We start from the raw sequence: 18,703 nt of genomic DNA on the forward strand, positions 1-18,703 counted from the left end.
ACTGCACATGACGTTGTTGTGAGTGTGACAACTCCAACTTTATTTGCACGTAAGCAGAAAGGCATGGTTTTAGTTTGATATGTAAGCATAATTTAACACCCCTATACCTACAGTTGAATTAGTATACATGTAGCAGCATGAGTGGTATTGTTCACTGACAACGTCTTGACTATTTTGGCTTCTTTCCAAGTCAAAAATGTTAATATCAGTCCTGTTGAAATCCTTCTCACATCACACTATTATTATCATCACAGTGTTCAATCAAACCTTTTGTGGCCTCACACTGTAAAACATTTCCTGTCAAATTTCTTGTAATTTACTGGCAGCAATTGGCCAGTAAGTTACTTTAATTTATTTTAGAGCACAGCTACTGTAATCCATTTGACAGTAATCCATTTTACAGTACCTAATGCTGAGCAATTAGTGCTTTTTGAAATCAGTTCGGTTTCAGTAAGATTATTAAAAAAATTATCATGGTTTTCGATTTCAATTTTACATATTTTTTTTTTTACATGAAATGCACTATCCAATTTGCATACCGCTCAAACAGATGATGCAATCTCTATTGCACTGCCCTTTCCCACCTGGACAAAAGGAACACCTACATAAGAACGCTATACATTGACTACAGCTCAGCGTTCATCACCATTGTGCCCTCAAAGCTCATCACTAAGCTAAGGACCCTGTGACTAACCACCTCCCTCTGCAACTGGATCCTGGACTTCCTGATGGGCCGCCCCCAGGTGGTAAGGGTAGGAAGCAACACATCTGCCACTCTGATCCTCAACACTGGAGCCCCTCAGGGGTGCGTGCTCAGTCCCCTCCTGTACTCCCTCTTCACCCATGACTGCATGGCCAGGCACGACTCCAACACCTTCATAAAGTTTGCAGATGACACAACAGTGGTAGGCAATATCACCGACAATGACGAGACAGCCTATAGGGAGGAGGTCAGAGACCTGGCCGGGTGGTGCCAGAATAACAACATATCCCTCAACGTAATCAAGACAAAGGAGATGATTGTGGACTACAGGAAAAGGAGGACCGAGCACACCCCCATTCTCATCGACGGGGCTGTAGTGGAGCAGGTTGAGAGCTTCAAGTTCCTTGGTGTCCACATCACCAACAAACTAACATGGTCCAAACACACCAAGACACTCGTGAAGAGGGCACGAAAAAACCTATTCCCCCTCAGAAGACTGAAAAGATTTGGCATGGGTCCTCAGTTCCTCAAAAGGTTATACAGCTGCAACATCGAGAGCATCCTGACAGGTTGCATCACTGCCTGGTACGGAAACTGCTACAGAGGGTAGTACAGAGGTTAGTAAGGCACTACAGAGGGTAGTGCGTATGGCCCAGTACATCACTGGGGCTAAGCTGCCTGCCATCCAGGACCTCTATACCAGGTGGTGTCAGAGGAAGGCCCTAAAAATTGTCAAAGACCCCAGCCACGGGAAGCGCGGCAAGAGAAGAGAACACCATAGACTGTTCTCTCTGCTACCGCTTGGCAAGCGGTACCGGAGCGCCAAGTCTAGGACAAAAAGGCTTCTCAACAGCTTTTACCCCCAAGCCATAAGACCCCTGAACAGGTAATCAAATGGCTACCCGGACTATTTGCATTGTGTCCCAGCATCCCGCCAACCCCTCTTTTACGCTGCTGCTACTCTCTGTTTATCATCTATACATAGTCACTTTAACTATACATTCACGTACAGTACATATTACCTCAATTAGCCCGACTAACCGGTGCCTCCGCACAATGGCTCCGCACAATGCCTCCGCACAATCAGCATGCATGCACCCGGTCTGCCACAGGAGTCGCTAGAGCGCAATGGGGAAAGGACAGCCCTGCCGGCCATACCCTCCCCTAACCCGGACGACGCTGGGCCAATTATGCGCCGCCCCATGGGTCTCCCGGTCGCGGCTGGCTGTGACAGAGCCTGGACTCGTAGCAGGATCTATATTGGTACAGCTAATGTAGCACTGTGATGCTGTGCCTTTACTGTGCATTCTACATTGTATAACTCTTGAAATTACAGGAAGCTCTTACAGTGTGCTGTAAAACAAATGTACAGTATTTTACTGTGCATTCTACGGTAATCTACTGTATTCAGTTTATACAGTATCATACTGTTGATTACTACAGTAAATTACTGATAAAATTACAATAATGGCTAACAGTGTCGGTTAAAGTTGGATTACCTAAACATGCACTTTACATCTGTCAAACAATTGAAGTACAACAGATGATTCTTAACAAAACGCTGGGAGAACAATTTGTTTAATTTGTCCAGACAAACTGTTAAATCTTGTTTCAGCTACTTTACCCCCCCTTTCTCTTTCTCTCTTTCTCTCTGTCCTCTGGGTCCCTTCGTTGTGCTCTCTCCTTATCTCTCTCTGTCTCTTTTCTCTCTCTCTTCCCGCTCTCCTCTCTAGTCCCCTCATGTTGCTCTCTCTCCTTGTATCTGCCCTTTCTCTCTCGTTTTGTTGTTATTTTTCTTTCATCCCTATCTGTGCTCCTCCCTTTATTTCTCCAACCCTCCTTTTCTTCCTCCCTCCCTCTCTCCACTCCACTTGTTTTGAAGACCTAGTCTCTCTGCAGACAGCAGGCAGGCAGCAGTGTTCAGTGTTAGGGGGAGAGTTGGAGGAGGATGACACTCACACACTGACTGACGGCAGGGATCTGAGGAAGACTAACTGGGAGAAAACCAGGACAAACTAAGGCTGACGGTGTGATAAACGTGGGCTAAACCAGGCTAAAACCAAGTCAAAGAAGCAAGCAGGATCCTTTCCATATAGCCTTGTGGATCCATAATCTTAGAAGCGGTAAGTGTTGTCATATTATCTAGAATGCTCATTTTGTTGAATTAAATCTAAATGTCAGGAATAACGTGTAGATATCTATTAAACTTTAATAAACACATTCCGCTCAGATCCACTTTCTATAGTCTTTGCCACTGGACACTATTCCTTATGAAATGTGTTAACAAAGCCTGTCCAAACAGACACACACACAGCTTCTGTGGAGTTGTGACAAACCGTTCCCAGATGTCGTACTAAAATGCCCTCTACCCCATGTCAGAATACAGGAATATATCTCTCTGAGGCTTTACAGCGGCTGCAGGGTCAGTGGTAAGAGTTAACCACTCTAACACTCAGAAAAGTGTTTTCACTAAGCAAAGTGTTGCATTTTTTGTTTGAATAGCAAAAACTGTCACCATGAACTGAGTAAGTACTGTAGTGGTGTCATCTGGCCTATATTCAATTCTGGGACTGAATGCATTTGAGATAAATCATGAATGATTTCAGCACCTCACTGAACTGTGCTAGCTGACAGCAAGTGGCTGACACGTTTTAAACTTTTATTTTCTGTTGTCGTTGGATACTTGTCGATAATTTCTGTGTTTGTTTTGTTCTGAGATGACTGCATGGTTTTTGCCTCACCCTGTCTCCCGTGACAGTGTAGTCAGACACGTAAATACTTGAATTGGCCCCAAATAACATCCTATTTATATTGTAGTGCAGGCCCTGGTCAAAAGTAGTGCACTATAGGGAATAGGGTGCCATTTGGGACTCATTCCTTGTCTCTCTGTTAGACAGTAACAATGGCGATAGTATAAAGACAGGGATATAATCAGAGAGCAGAAGTAGAGCTGGTTTGAGAGGGATAGGCATCTGAGTGTCCTGAAGAGGCAAAGTGAAATGAATGTGGGACAGGAATTCTTTGGGCATTGTCACGGATGAATAGGAGTGGAAGGTAGGAGTCAGGTGCAGAGAGCAGAGGGTTCAAGAAAAATAGGCACTTTTATTCCGGCACAAATGGTCATGCCCAAACACAGGGCGGAAAACACTGACCAACCCAAAACACAGGGTAAAAACGGTCCGGAGCACAAAACCACAGCCAACACTAAACGTGAACACAAACTAGAGCGGGCCTAACAAGCTTAAATAGGCTAGAAAATCAAGAAAACACAAATAGGAACAGGTGCAACTAATAAGACTAAACTAACAGAAAAGGAAAAAGGGATCGGTGGCGGCTAGTAGGCCGGTGACGACAACCGCCGAGCACCGCCCGAACAGGCAGGGGAGTCAACTTCGGCGGGAGTCGTGACAGGCATACCAACACAATGCCTGTAGGCTGCAGCTGAACTTACTGCTTCTGCACCGGTCATGTCCTGCCTTGAGAGAGAGGGATAGAAAGAGAGAGGGAGTGTCAGCGAATACAGAAAGCAATGTCTAAACATCCTACCTTACATAACAAAACAATGTTCTTCTACAGTAGTTCCCTAACCAAAAATATTGCTGCCGTCAAAAGGCACTGCACTTGTTCAATCCTTGTCTGCATTCTCTACACCGTTTTTGTAATTTTATCACTAACCTACTGTGTTAATCAACTGTATGATACTGTATAAACTGAATGCAATAAATTACTGTGGAATGCACAGTAAAATACTGCACATTTGTTTAACAGCACACTGTACAACCTTTCTGTAATTTCAACTGCAGTACACAGTAGAATGCACTGTAAAATACTGTAAATGTGTTTTACAGTATTCATTATGGTACATCGTGGGAAAATGTTGTAGGCGGGGAAAGTCTCTGGCTCATTAACATATTTTAAGGCGAGCCTTGTAAGAGGCTATATTTGTTGCACCCATGAGTAAGAATGCTGTACCCACACAGAATATCGTAATATAGTGTACTTTAGTAATTTTACACACTTTGTTCTGATACTCTATCATCTATTGGCTAATTGCTGCTAGTAATTTACTGAAATTTAGAATACAGTAGCATACCATGAGAGCCCAATTTGTTTTCAACACTAGTGGGTGCATGGTATTACATTTTTGTAATTTAGCAAATGCTCTTATCTAGAGTGACTTACAGTTAGTGCATTCATCGTAAGATAGCTAGGTGGGACAAGCACATCACGGCATAGTAACTACACGTTCCTCAATACAGTAACTATCAGCAAAGTCAGAGCTAGCAAGGGGGGGGGGAGTCAAGTGCTGGTTCAGGATCATTATTTTTAGCAAATAAATACAAATTGGGGGGGGGGGGGGGGGGTCAAGGTGAGGTGAAGGATTATTTAAGATACTCTTTGAAGCGGTAGGGTTTCATGGGCTTTGGGAAGATATTGACTCATTAACATATTTTAAGGCTTGCCTTGTAAGTGGCTGTATTTGTTGCATCCGTTACTGCGAGGCCTGTACCAATTTAAGTGATATGTGGTAGTAGTTCCCTAAATATTTTGTGTACAAGAAATAGGTCTCTAGTGATGGGGAAACTAAGCTTCCTGAACCATTGAGGCTTTCCAGCCAATTGTTTCAAAAACAGGTTCATTACTTGAGGCATTAATCAACACAGTGTACACTAGTGGCACCTGCTGGTCATAAGAATTTAGAAAAGTCAAATTGTTAGAGATAATGTCACACATGCCGTAGCGCATGGGCAGTGTAGCCTTTTTGTCTTCCGCTGAAACCAATGCCAAACCAATCAGGTTTGATCACGTGCTTCTGATAAAGCGAGACAGGCATCAGCACACTGCTACGGAATAAATTAAGCGATTCCGACGCATGCCCCAGAGCGGCGGTATCAAATGTAACATCACTATAGTGGTAGTGGGTCTTAAACCTTTTAATGCTTCACAATTTACCCATGTCCATTTAATCTGTTTTGCACTGTAATCACAACCAGTTTGGAAGCATTTGTTTAGGCCTCTAGAAGAGAAAGTGATTAAAAAAACTAGTATTCAATAATATTATGTAATATGCAAATGCATACAGCCAACCTGCTTCCTCTAATCCCTTGTAATTACAGTAAAATACTGTAAAAATAATTTTCTTACAGTTTAACAGTCCCTTTCACTGTATTGCACTGTGTTTCTTTGCTCTGACATCGAGTTCCCATGAATATCTCAGTATTGTATTGGCACTATCGGGATACATCATAAGCTATCTTGTTGTAATTACAATTATTTTGAAGACCAATGTATTGTTAACTACAACAACATTTTCAGTAACGGTTACAGAAGCTTTTTACTTGCTATGACTGTGATATGTGTTTTCTTTATCAACCTTGGTTGAATGCACTGACTGTAAGTTGATAAGTACAAGAGTGTCCACTAAATGGCCAACATTTAATGTAAATGACAAGTCAATCAAAGACCATAGACTTTCTGAAAGAGGTGTTTTGAGGGTCTTGAAGTTTATACGGAATTGGATAGGGAGCCAGTGAAGTTTGATGAGGTTCAGGGTCGGACTTAGAGGCCGCAGGCAGAGGCCAGTAAAAATGTATTACCTTTTAATGAAACAAACCAATCATTAAAAAAAGTAGGATACCTTCGCACATTCATCCAAAAACAATTCCAGCATCTCAACAGTGCACTGTGCACCGCAACTTTCATTCAATTCGGAAGTATTTTACAGCAATGCAGGTCTGTATACTCTAGCAGTGAGTACAGGTCTGTATACACTACCAGTGAGTAGTGTATACACTACTCTAGGTCTGTATACTCTACCAGTGAGTACAGGTCTGTATACTCTACCAGTGAGTACAGGTCTGTATACTGTAGCAGTGAGTACAGGTCTGTATATTCTACCAGTGAGTACAGGTCTGTATATTCTACCAGTGAGTACCGGTCTGTATACTCTACCAGTGAGTACCGGTCTGTATATTCTACCAGTGAGTACAGGTCTGTATACTCTACCAGTGAGTACAGGTCTGTATATTCTACCAGTGAGTACAGGTCTGTATATTCTACCAGTGAGTACAGGTCTGTATATTCTACCAGTGAGTACAGGTCTGTATATTCTACCAGTGAGTACCGGTCTGTATATTCTACCAGTGAGTACAGGTCTGTATACTCTAGCAGTGAGTACAGGTCTGTATACACTACCAGTGAGTACCGGTCTGTATATTCTACCAGTGAGTACAGGTCTGTATATTCTACCAGTGAGTACAGGTCTGTATATTCTACCAGTGAGTACAGGTCTGTATATTCTACCAGTGAGTACCGGTCTGTATACTCTACCAGTGAGTACCGGTCTGTATATTCTACCAGTGAGTACAGGTCTGTATACTCTACCAGTGAGTACCGGTCTGTATACACTACCAGTGAGTACCGGTCTGTATATTCTACCAGTGAGTACAGGTCTGTATACTCTACCAGTGAGTACCGGTCTGTATACACTACCAGTGAGTACAGGTCTGTATACTCTACCAGTGAGTACAGGTCTGTATACTCTACCAGTGAGTACAGGTCTGTATACTCTACCAGTGAGTACAGGTCTGTATACTCTACCAGTGAGTACAGGTCTGTATACTCTACCAGTGAGTACAGGTCTGTATACTCTACCAGTGAGTACAGGTCTGTATATTCTATCAGTGAGTACAGGTCTGTATACTCTACCAGTGAGTACAGGTCTGTATATTCTATCAGTGAGTACAGGTCTGTATACACTACCAGTGAGTACCGGTCTGTATACACTACCAGTGAGTACAGGTCTGTATACTCTACCAGTGAGTACAGGTCTGTATACTCTACCAGTGAGTACAGGTCTGTATACTCTACCAGTGAGTACAGGTCTGTATACTCTACCAGTGAGTACAGGTCTGTATATTCTACCAGTGAGTACCGGTCTGTATACTCTACCAGTGAGTACAGGTCTGTATACTCTACCAGTGAGTACAGGTCTGTATACTCTACCAGTGAGTACAGGTCTGTATATTCTACCAGTGAGTACCGGTCTGTATACTCTACCAGTGAGTACAGGTCTGTATACTCTACCAGTGAGTACAGGTCTGTATACTCTACCAGTGAGTACAGGTCTGTATACTCTACCAGTGAGTACCGGTCTGTATACTCTACCAGTGAGTACAGGTCTGTATACTCTACCAGTGAGTACAGGTCTGTATATTCTACCAGTGAGTACCGGTCTGTATACTCTACCAGTGAGTACAGGTCTGTATACTCTACCAGTGAGTACCGGTCTGTATACTCTACCAGTGAGTACAGGTCTGTATACTCTACCAGTGAGTACAGGTCTGTATACTCTACCAGTGAGTACAGGTCTGTATATTCTACCAGTGAGTACCGGTCTGTATACTCTACCAGTGAGTACAGGTCTGTATACTCTACCAGTGAGTACAGGTCTGTATACTCTACCAGTGAGTACAGGTCTGTATACTCTACCAGTGAGTACCGGTCTGTATACTCTACCAGTGAGTACAGGTCTGTATACTCTACCAGTGAGTACAGGTCTGTATATTCTACCAGTGAGTACCGGTCTGTATACTCTACCAGTGAGTACAGGTCTGTATACTCTACCAGTGAGTACCGGTCTGTATACTCTACCAGTGAGTACAGGTCTGTATACTCTACCAGTGAGTACAGGTCTGTATACTCTACCAGTGAGTACAGGTCTATTTCCATGTTGTTGTTCTTAGCCTTCACAATGTCATTAATAGGATTGCGTCCCAAATGGCACCCTATTCCCTATTTAGTGCACTACTTTTTTACCAAGGCACAAAGGAGTCTGCTGGGCCCTTGTCAAAGTAAGCCACTATATAGGGAATATGGTGCCATTTGGAATGCAACCTAGGTGTTTTGTTTAATTGGTCCTCTATCGTGCTACAGGTGAACATGCTCCTGGCATGTTATCATACTGTGTGTGTGCGTGTGTGTGTGCAAAGATACTTATTTCAATTGCTTTTGAGTATTCCGTCATTTGTATTTCACTGGCTTGCAGTGAAATACAAACTAAAATCCAATGTACAAGATATTTTTGAGACCTGTAATTTGTATTTGACTTGTTTGTTGTAAATTACGAAATACTTTTCTATACCATTTGTTTTTACAGGGGTTCATAATTTTGTGGCCGACTTTCACCCTGCATTGGTGTCAGATGTCTCATGACACTATGGTATGATAAGAGTGTCTGCTAAATTATCAAAGTGTTAATATAAAAATGAATGCTTGCAAAGCAAGCTGGGTATTATTATAATGAGCTCTGCCCCCGAAAGAAGGCCAATAATAACACCCAGTGTGCTTTGCAATTGTTCATTTTTTACAATTACATTTTGGTCAAAAAGCAGACACTCTTAAAGTCAGTGAATTCAACTAAGGTAGATAAACAACCACATATCACAGTCATAGTGAGTACAATTGTATTTCTTTGTTTTCTGAAAATGTTGTTGTAGTGAAGGTGTGTAATTGCAAATGTAAATACAAATACTTGGGTAGCACTTTATAATAACTCCATGTAATAAAGCATTTATAATGGATCAGTAAATAGTTTCATTTATTAGTCAGTACTCCCACATTTGTAAATGTTAGTAACCTAGTTATTCACACATTTATAAACAACTTTTAAATATTTATAGTGATTCATAAGATTATTCATAAGATGTTTAATATGGGTCCTTATAAACCGTTTACTAATCATTAATTAAGTATTTTTGCATGGCCTCATCTAAAGTGTGGGCTTTTTAAAATTGTATAAATACTTTATAAATGTTTTGAGGGACCAGTGTAATTTCTCACAATAGATGGACATGCCATTGCTAGACATTCCAGCAGTACCTGATGCTCCTTAACTCTTAAGCTGACAGTCCCCAAAATCAGGCAATAGAATTACTTAAAAATATATTAATATGTTTATATGACTTATTTAATTGATTTCCCACCATTTTATAAATCAGAAGACAGCCATCCAATAAATCAATCAAATTTATTTATAAAGCCCTTCTTACATCAGCTGACGTCACAAAGTGCTGTACAGAAACCCAGCCTAAAACCCCAAAAGAGCAAGCAATGCAGGTGTAGAACGGTGGCTAGGAAAAACTCCATAGAAAGGCCAGAACCTAGGCTATGAGGGGTGGCCAGTCCTCTTCCGGCTGTGCAGGGTGGAGATTATAACAGTGCAAGGCCAAGATGTTCAAATGTTCATAGATGACCAGCAGGGTCAGATAATAATAATCACAGTGGTTGTAGAGGGTGCAACAGGTCAGCACCTCAGGAGTAAATGTCAGTTGGCTTTTCATAGTTGATCTTTCAGAGTATCTCTACCGCACCTGCTATCTCTAGAGAGTTTAAAACAGCAGGTCTGGGACAAGGTAGCACGTCTGGTGAACAGGTCAGGGTTCCATAGCCGCATGCAGAACAGTTGAAACTGGAGCAGCAGCACGAGCAGGGAACAGCAAGGAGTCATCAGGCCAGGTAGTCCTGAGGCATGGTACTAAGGCTCAGGTCCTCCGAGAGAGCGAGAGAGAGAGAGAAAGAGAGAGAAAGAGAGAGAAAAAGAGAGAAAAAGAGAGAATTATAGAGAGTATACTTAAATTCACACAGGACACCGGATAAGACAGGAGAAATACTCCAGATATAACAGACTGACCCTAGCCCACCGACACATAAACTATTGCAGCATAAATACTGGAGGCTGAGACAGGAGGGGTCGGGAGACACTGTGGCCCGACTATACACTGTGGCCCGACAGGGCCAAACAGGCAGGACATAACCCCACCCACTTTGCCAAAGCACAGCCCCCACACCACTAGAGGGATATCTTCAACCACCAACTTACTATCCGGAGAAAAGGCCGAGCATACCCTACGAAGATCTCCCCCACGGCACGAACCCAAGGGGGGGGCGCCAACCCGAACAGGAAGATCACGTCAGTGACTCAACCCACTCAGGTGACGCACCCCTCCTAGGGACGGCATGGAGCACCAGTAAGCCAGTGACTCAGCCCCCATTAAAAGGGTTTGAGGCAGAGAATTCCAGTGGAGCGAGGGGAACGGGCCAGGCAGAGACAGCAAGGGCGGTTCGTTGCTCCAGTGCCTTTCTGTTCACCTTCACACTCCTTGGCCAGACTACACTCAATCATAGGACCTACTGAAGAGATGAGTCTTCTATAAAGACTTAAAGGTCGAAACCGAGTCTGCATCGCTCACATGAATAGGCAGACCATTCCATAAAAATGGAGCTCTATAGGAGAAAGCCCTGCCTCCAGCTGTTTGCTTAGAAATTCTAGGGACAGTAAGGAGGCCTGCGTCTTGTGACCGTAGCGTACGTGTAGGTATGTACGGTAGGACCAAATCGGAAAGATAGGTAGGAGCATGCCCATGTAATGCTTTGTAGGTTAGCAGTAAAACCTTGAAATCAGCCCTAGCCTTAACAGGAAGCCAGTGTAGAGAGGCTAGCACTGGAGTAATATGATCAAATTTTGGGGTTCTAGTCAAGATTCTAGCAGCCGTGTTTAGCACTAACTGAAGTGTATTTAGTTCTTTACCTGGGTAGCCGGAAAGTAGAGAATTGCAGTAGTCTAATCTAGAAGTGACAAAAGCATGGATAAATTTTTATGCATCATTTTGGACAGAAAGTTTCTAATTTTTGCAATGTTACGTAGATGGAAAAAAGCTGTCCTTGAAACAGTCTTTATAAGTTCGTCAAAAAAGAGATCAGTGTCCAGAGTAATGCCGAGGTCCTTCACAGTTTTATTTGAGACGACTGTACAACCATCAAGTTTAATTGTCAGAGTCAACAGAAGATCTCTTTGTTTCTTGGGACCTAGAACTAGCATCTCTGTTTTGTCCGAGTTTAAAAGTAGAACATTTGCCGCCATCCACTCCTTATGTCTGAAACACAGGTTTCCAGGGAGGGCAATTTTGGGGCTTTACCATGTTTCATCAAAATGTACAGCTGTGTGTTGTCCGCATAGCAGTGAAAGTTAACATTATGTTTCCGAATGACATCACCAAGAGGTAAAATATATAGTGAAAACAATAGTGCTCCTAAAACGGAGCCTTGAGGAACACCAACATTTACAGTTGATTTGTCAGATCAGTAGAGTAGGGAAGAGGAACGGAGGAGGGGGGAAAGAGGTATTTATGACTGTCCTAAACCTACCCCCAGGCCAACGTCATGACAGTACCAAGCTTGTGGCGTCATACCCAAGAAGACTCAAGGCTGTAATCGTTACCAAAGGTGCTTCAACAAAGTACTCAGTAAATACTTATGTAAATGGAACATTTAATTTTTTTATTTTATACATTTGCAAAAATGTCTAAAAAACAGTTTTAGCTTTCATGTCATTATGAAGTATTGTGTGTAGATGGATGAAGCTGTAAAATAAGGCTGTAACGTAAAGAATTTGGAAAAAGTCAAGGGATATGAATACTTTCCGAATGCACTGTATCTATGGTCCCATGTCGTTGCTGGGTCGCGGCTGCGAAAGGTTCAGCACTTCATATCTGGCATAAAGACTACTGCCACTCTGTTGGCATGATAACCCTCAATTTTCGACACCTTTTGGAAATAAAAGATGCTCTACAGGGATGATGGGCTCTACCCAAACCAAACCATACATTTTTTTTTATTACCCTCTTTTTCATGGTATCCAATTAGTAGTAGTCTTGTCTCATTGCTGCAACTTCCGTACGGACTCGGGAGAGGCGAAGGTCGAGAGCCACACGTCCTCCGAAACACAACCCAACCAAGCCGCACTGCTTCTTGACACAACGCACATCCAACCCAGAAGCCAGCCGCACCAATGTGTCAGAGGAAACACCGTACACCTAGTGACCTGGTCAGCGTGCACTGCGCCTGGCCCGCCACAGGAGTCGCTAGTGTGCGATGAGACAAGGATATCCCTGCCGGCCAAACCCTCCCTAACCCGGACGACGCTGGGCCAATTGTGCGTCGCCCCATGACCCTCCCGGTCACGGCCGGCTGCGGCAGAGCCTGGGCTCGAACCCAGAATCGCTGGTGGCATAGCTTCTTGACCACTGGCACAGCCTTAGACCACTGCACCACCCGGGAGGCCCCTTTGTCCATATTTCAAGGCTGTGTTAAGATTCATTCTGGACTCTGATATTAATATTGACGGTTATGATGTGTTCAGAGCTGACAGACAGGGTAGAGGAGGTGGAGTGGCATATTTATAAAACAATATTTATCTGTCTCTTTACTAAAATCCATTTCCCTTGCCAATTTTGTTTAGCTACTATCTTTAAGCCTTTGTCTGGCGAAAATGTATCCATAACTGTTATAGGGGTCTACCGCCCTCCCTCGGCTAACCTTTTTTGCACTCAAGGAAATAACTAGTTTGTTGTCTTCTTTTATTAAATCAGCAGTTATTATCCGGGGTGACCTAAATTATGATTTGGAAATACGGGCTTCAGACAATCTAAAAAACATATCTAATGATCTAAAACTAACCCAGCTGGTGACTAAGCCTACGCGGCCCAACCCTAGAGATCCTAAAATGGCGCCGACATAGAGAGCTGCCTTGCTTCTAGCTCTTAGGAAACATTATTAGCCCAGATTTTTTTTGTGTTATTCCATACAGCCGGGAAGAACTATTCGATATCAGAGCGGTGGTAACTCACCAGCACTACTAGCATTACGACCAGAAATATGACTTTCTCAAAGCGGATCTTTTGTTCGCACCCCCCAGGGCAATTTAACTGATTCCAGAGGCCGACGCACACCACCCACCGCTTCCGAGTATATTACTCGCTAATGTTCAGGCTCTGGATAATAAAGTTGATGAGCTCAGGGCGAGGGTCTCTTTCCAGAGAGACGTCAGGGATTGTAACATACTCTGTTTCACGGAAATAAGGCTCTCTCGGGATATACTGTCTAAGTCGGTCCAGCAAGTTGGGTTCTAAGTTCATCGCGTAGACAGGAATAAATATCTCTCCGGGAAGAAGAAGGGCGGGGGTGTATGTTTCATGATTAACAACTCATGGTGTACTTGTGATAACATACAGGAACTCAAGTCCATTTGTTCACCTGACCTAGAATACCTCACAATCAAATGCCAACCGTATTATGTCCCAAGATAGTTTTCTTCGGTTATAGTCACAGCCATGTATATCCCTCCTCAAGCCGATACCACAACGGCCCTCAAAGAACTTCACTGTGCAAACTGGAAACCACATATCCTAAGGCTGCATTTATTGTAGCTGGAGATTTTAACCATGCAAATTTGAGGATAAGGCTGCCGAAGTTCTATCAACACATTGACTGTTGTACTCGTGCTGCTAAAACACTCGACCACTGCTACTCCAACTTCCGGGATGCCTACAAGGCCCTCCCCCGTCCTCCTTTCGGGCAAATCTGACGATGACTCCATTTTGCTCCTCCCTTCCTATAGGCAGAAACTAAAACAGGAAGTACCCGTGCTAAGGACTATTCAACGCTGGTCTGACCAATCGGAATCCACACTTCAAGATTGTTTTGATGACTTGAACTGGGATATGTTCCGGGCAGCATTCAAGAATAATCTCGACGAATATACTGATACGGTGAGTTTATCAGGAAGTGTTTGGGAGATGTTGTACCCACTGTGACTATTAAAACCTACCCTAATCAGAAACCATGGCTAGATGGCAGCATTCACGCAAAACTGAAAGCGCGAACCACCGCATGTAACCATGGCAAGGTGACTAGGAATATGGCAGAATACAAACAGTGTAGTTATTCCCACCACAAGGCAATCAAACAGGCAAAACGTCAGTACAGAGACAAAGTGGAGTCGCAATTCAACGGCTCAGACACGAGACATATGTCGCAGGGTCTACAGACAATCATGGACTACAAAAGGAAAACCAGCCACGTCGCGGACACCGACGTCTTGCTTCTGGACAAGCTAAACACCTTCTTCGCCCACTTGGAGGATAGCACAGTGCCACCGACACGGCCCGCTACCAAGGACTGTGGGCTATCCTTCTCCGTGACCGACGTAAGACATTTAAGCGTGTTAACCCTCGCAAGGCTGCCTGCCCAGACGATATCCCTAGCCACGTCCTCAGAGCATGCACAGACCAGCTTCATGGTGTGTTTACGGACATATTCAATCTCTCCCTATCCCAGTCTGCTGTCCCCACATGCTTCAAGAGGGCCACCATTGTTCCTGTAACCAAGAAAGCAAAGATAACTGAACTAAATGACTATCGCCCCATAGCACTTACTTCTGCCATCATGAAGTGCTTGAGAGACTATTTAAGGATCATATCACTTCTAACTTACCTATCACCCTAGACCCATTTCACTTTGCTTACCATCCCAATAGATCCACAGATGATGCAATCGCCATCGCACTGCACACTGCCCTATCCCATCTGGACAAGAGGAATACTTAAGAATGTAGTTCATTGACTATAGCTCAGCATTGAACACCATAGTACCCTCCAAGCTCATCATTAAGCTCGAGGCACTGGGTCTGAACCCCGCCCTGTGCAACTGGGTCCTGGACTTCCTGACGGGCCGCCCCTAGGTGGTGAAGGTAGGAAACAACACCTCCACTTCGCTGATCCTCAACACTGGTTCCCCAGAAGGGTGCGTGCTCAGCACCCTCCTGAACTCCCTGTTCACACATGACTGCGTGGCCAAGCACATCTCCAACTCAATCATCAAGTTTGCAGACGACACAACAGTAGTAGGCTTGATTACCAACAATGACGAGACAGCCTACAGGGAGGAGTTGAGGGCTCTGGGAGTGTGGTGCCAGGAAAATAGCCTCTCACTCAACGTCAACAAAACAAAGGAGATGATTGTGGACTTCAGGAAACAGCAGAGGGAGCACCACCCTATGCACATTGACAGGACCACAGTGGAGAATGTGGAAAGCTTCAAGTACATCGGCATATACATCACTGACAAACTGAAATGGTCCACCCACACAGACAGTGTGGTGAAGAAGGCGCAACAGCGCCTCTTCAACCTCAGGAGGCTGCAGAAATTTGGCTTGGCAGCTGAAACCCTCACAAACTTTTACAGCCCAACGCATCACTGGGGGCAAACTACCTGCCCTCTAGGACACCTACAACACGATGTCACAGGAAGGCCATAAAGATCATCAAGGACAACCACCACCCGAGCCAGTGCCTGTTCACCCCGCTATGATCCAGAAGGTGAGGTCAGTACAGGTGCATCAAAGCTGGGACCAAGAGACTGAAAAACAGTATCTATCTCAAGGCCATCAGACTGTTAAATAGACATCACGAGCACATTAGAGGCTGCTGACTATGCACATAGACTTGAAATCTATGGCCACTTTAATTAATGGAACACTAGTCACTTTAATAATGTTTACATATCTTGCATTACTCATCTCATATGCATATACTGTATTCTATACTATTCTACTGTGTCTTAGTCTATGCTGCTCTGACATTGCTCATCCATATATTTATATATTCTTAATTCCATTCCTTTACTTAGATTTGTTAGATATTACTTGTTAGATTTTACTGCACTGTCGGAGCTAGAAACACAAGCATTTCGCTACACCCGCAATAACATTTGCTAAACACGTGTATGTGACCAATACAATTTGATTTGATTTGATAAATGAGATGATGCGTGGGTAAAGGCCAGGAGCACATGCTTTGGCCTAGACTGGCAAGCTTTAAAGCAATTGAGGAATCATTGTGTAAAACAAATCAGAAAGGCTAAATCTGATTATTATGTAACCGCTCTTTCAGATTGTAATGGGAACCTGGCTAAATTATGGAAAACTGTCAAATTCCTGAAGGGTTCTACTTCCTCCTCTCTACAACAACAAATTAATTCAGACACTGGCCTCATTACTGAAAAAAATGCCTGGTGCTGTTCAGGCAATTTAAAGTATTGATTGGGGATTTATTTGTGGATGAATGTAACATTTTTTCTGGGTGATTTGTGCTTACCATGACTGTGTTTTTGTATTCTAATGTGTGTGTGTGTGTGTGTGTATATCTATCTATCTGTATGTCTATCTATATATACAGTACCAGTCAAAAGTTTGGACACACCTACTCATTCAAGGGTTTTTCTTATTTTTTTACTATTTTCTACATTGTAGAATAATAGTGAAGACATCAACATTATGAAATAACACATATGGAATCATGTAGTGACCAAAAAAGTGTTAAACAAATCAAAATATATTTTAGATTCTTCAAAGTAGCCACCCTTTGCCTTGATGACAGCATTGCACACTCTTGGGGTAGTCACTTTTTTCAATTAACAGGCGTGCCTTGTTAAAAGTAAATTTGTGGAATTTCTTTCCTTCTTAATGCGTTTGAGCCAATCAGTTGTATTGTGACAATGTAGTGATGATATACAGAAGATAGCCCTATTTCGTTAAAGACCAAGTCTATATTATGGCAAGAACAGCTCAAATAAGCAAAGAAACGACAGTCCATCATTACTTTAAGACATGAAGTAATGACAACATGTAACGGTGGGTGAGTGAAATGAGTGAGGAGTCAAATGCAGAGAGCGAAATGAACGGGAAAACGCTTTAATGTCCTTCAAAAACGTAACAGGTCCAAACATGGGTGAATGCCCAAAACACTGGCGCTAAACAAACCCCAAACCTTGTTACAAACACTGGACAGCGAAAAACCCAAAACAAGACACGATACATCACCAAACGTAACAACCAATAAGCCCGCACAAACACTAGCGGGCAAAACGAACATAAATAGCACCCATCCCAAAACCCCAACAAGGAACAGGTGAAAACAATTAGACAGACATAAACGAAAAGGAAAAAGGGATCGGTGGCAGCTAGTAGACCGGGGACGATGACCGCCGAGCGCCACCCGAACAGGAAGGGGAGCCACCTTCGGTGGTATTCGTGACACAACAAGCAACACCCAAACATGACGGAGAGTAAGACAGGGGAACCTATCTCAAAACGACAACGTGACTCTTCTACTGTCACAGACGATTTCATCTTTCCATATTTTTGTGAGAAATTACATTGGTCACTCAAAACATTTGTAAAGTATAAGTATCCCAAACTTTAGATGAGGCCACCCCAAAACAATTAACTACTGTTTAATAAATGGTTTATAAGGACCTATATCAAACATCTTATGACTGGAGTAATGATTAATAAAAAATGAACAAACTATTTACTAATCCATTATAAATGCTTTATTACGTTGAGCTATTATAAAGTGCTACCAATACCTGTATGTATCTGTATTTTATCTAAATACAACTGTCTAAAAGTATGTTATATTTTAGTCATTAGAATATCTTATATTTGTAACAAGATTCATTTTGATGTATCTGTAGTCCATCTTTACACACACACACACACACACACACACACACACACACACACACACACACACACACACACACACACACACACACACACACACACACACACACACACACACACACACACACACACACACACACACACACACACACACACACACACACACACACACAGCCGGTGCAAGAGTTCCCTGGAGATATGGGAAGCAATAACACTATGGGTTATGCAACACAGTTTACAGTAAGGTCAGGACTGTGGTTGGAGATTTACAATTTTTCTCATGTTCCCTAAACTTGCCGGTCCGAAGTGTATGTCTGTGTGTGTGTGTATGCATGTGTGTGTATGTATGTACAGTGTGTGTGTGTGTGCATGTGTGCATATATACAGTGTTTGTGCATATATACAGCATGTGTGTGTGTCTGCCACTGTAGTGTAAACATCTCTGGAGGGGATCCGGAGGAAAGAGGGGGGATGGTTAGGAAGATATCGGAAGTGGGATTGTAAACATGATAGGGGCTTGAAGAGGAACACCAAATCAAACACAAAATGAGGAATCGTCCTTTGTTCAAAATCATGTCTGTCTTATGAGAAAACTCGGAAAGTGCATACTTTAGTATTTGAACACTGGTTTTGTTAGA

General features: G+C 43.1%; 1 protein-coding gene across 1 annotated transcript in view; it reads left to right on the forward strand.

The window, feature by feature from the left end:
* The first annotated feature begins 2,609 nt into the window (after positions 1 to 2,609).
* Positions 2,610 to 18,703, forward strand: part of LOC139571201 (complement C1q tumor necrosis factor-related protein 1-like) — a 39,256-nt gene continuing 23,162 nt past the window's right edge. Inside the window, exon 1 of the mRNA XM_071393827.1 lies at positions 2,610 to 2,826. The gene's annotated coding sequence lies outside the window, so the exon portion shown is untranslated. The remainder of the gene's footprint in view (positions 2,827 to 18,703) is intronic.

Source organism: Salvelinus alpinus, chromosome 3 (genome assembly GCF_045679555.1).
Source record: "Salvelinus alpinus chromosome 3, SLU_Salpinus.1, whole genome shotgun sequence".
Taxonomy (NCBI): Eukaryota; Metazoa; Chordata; class Actinopteri; order Salmoniformes; family Salmonidae; genus Salvelinus; species Salvelinus alpinus.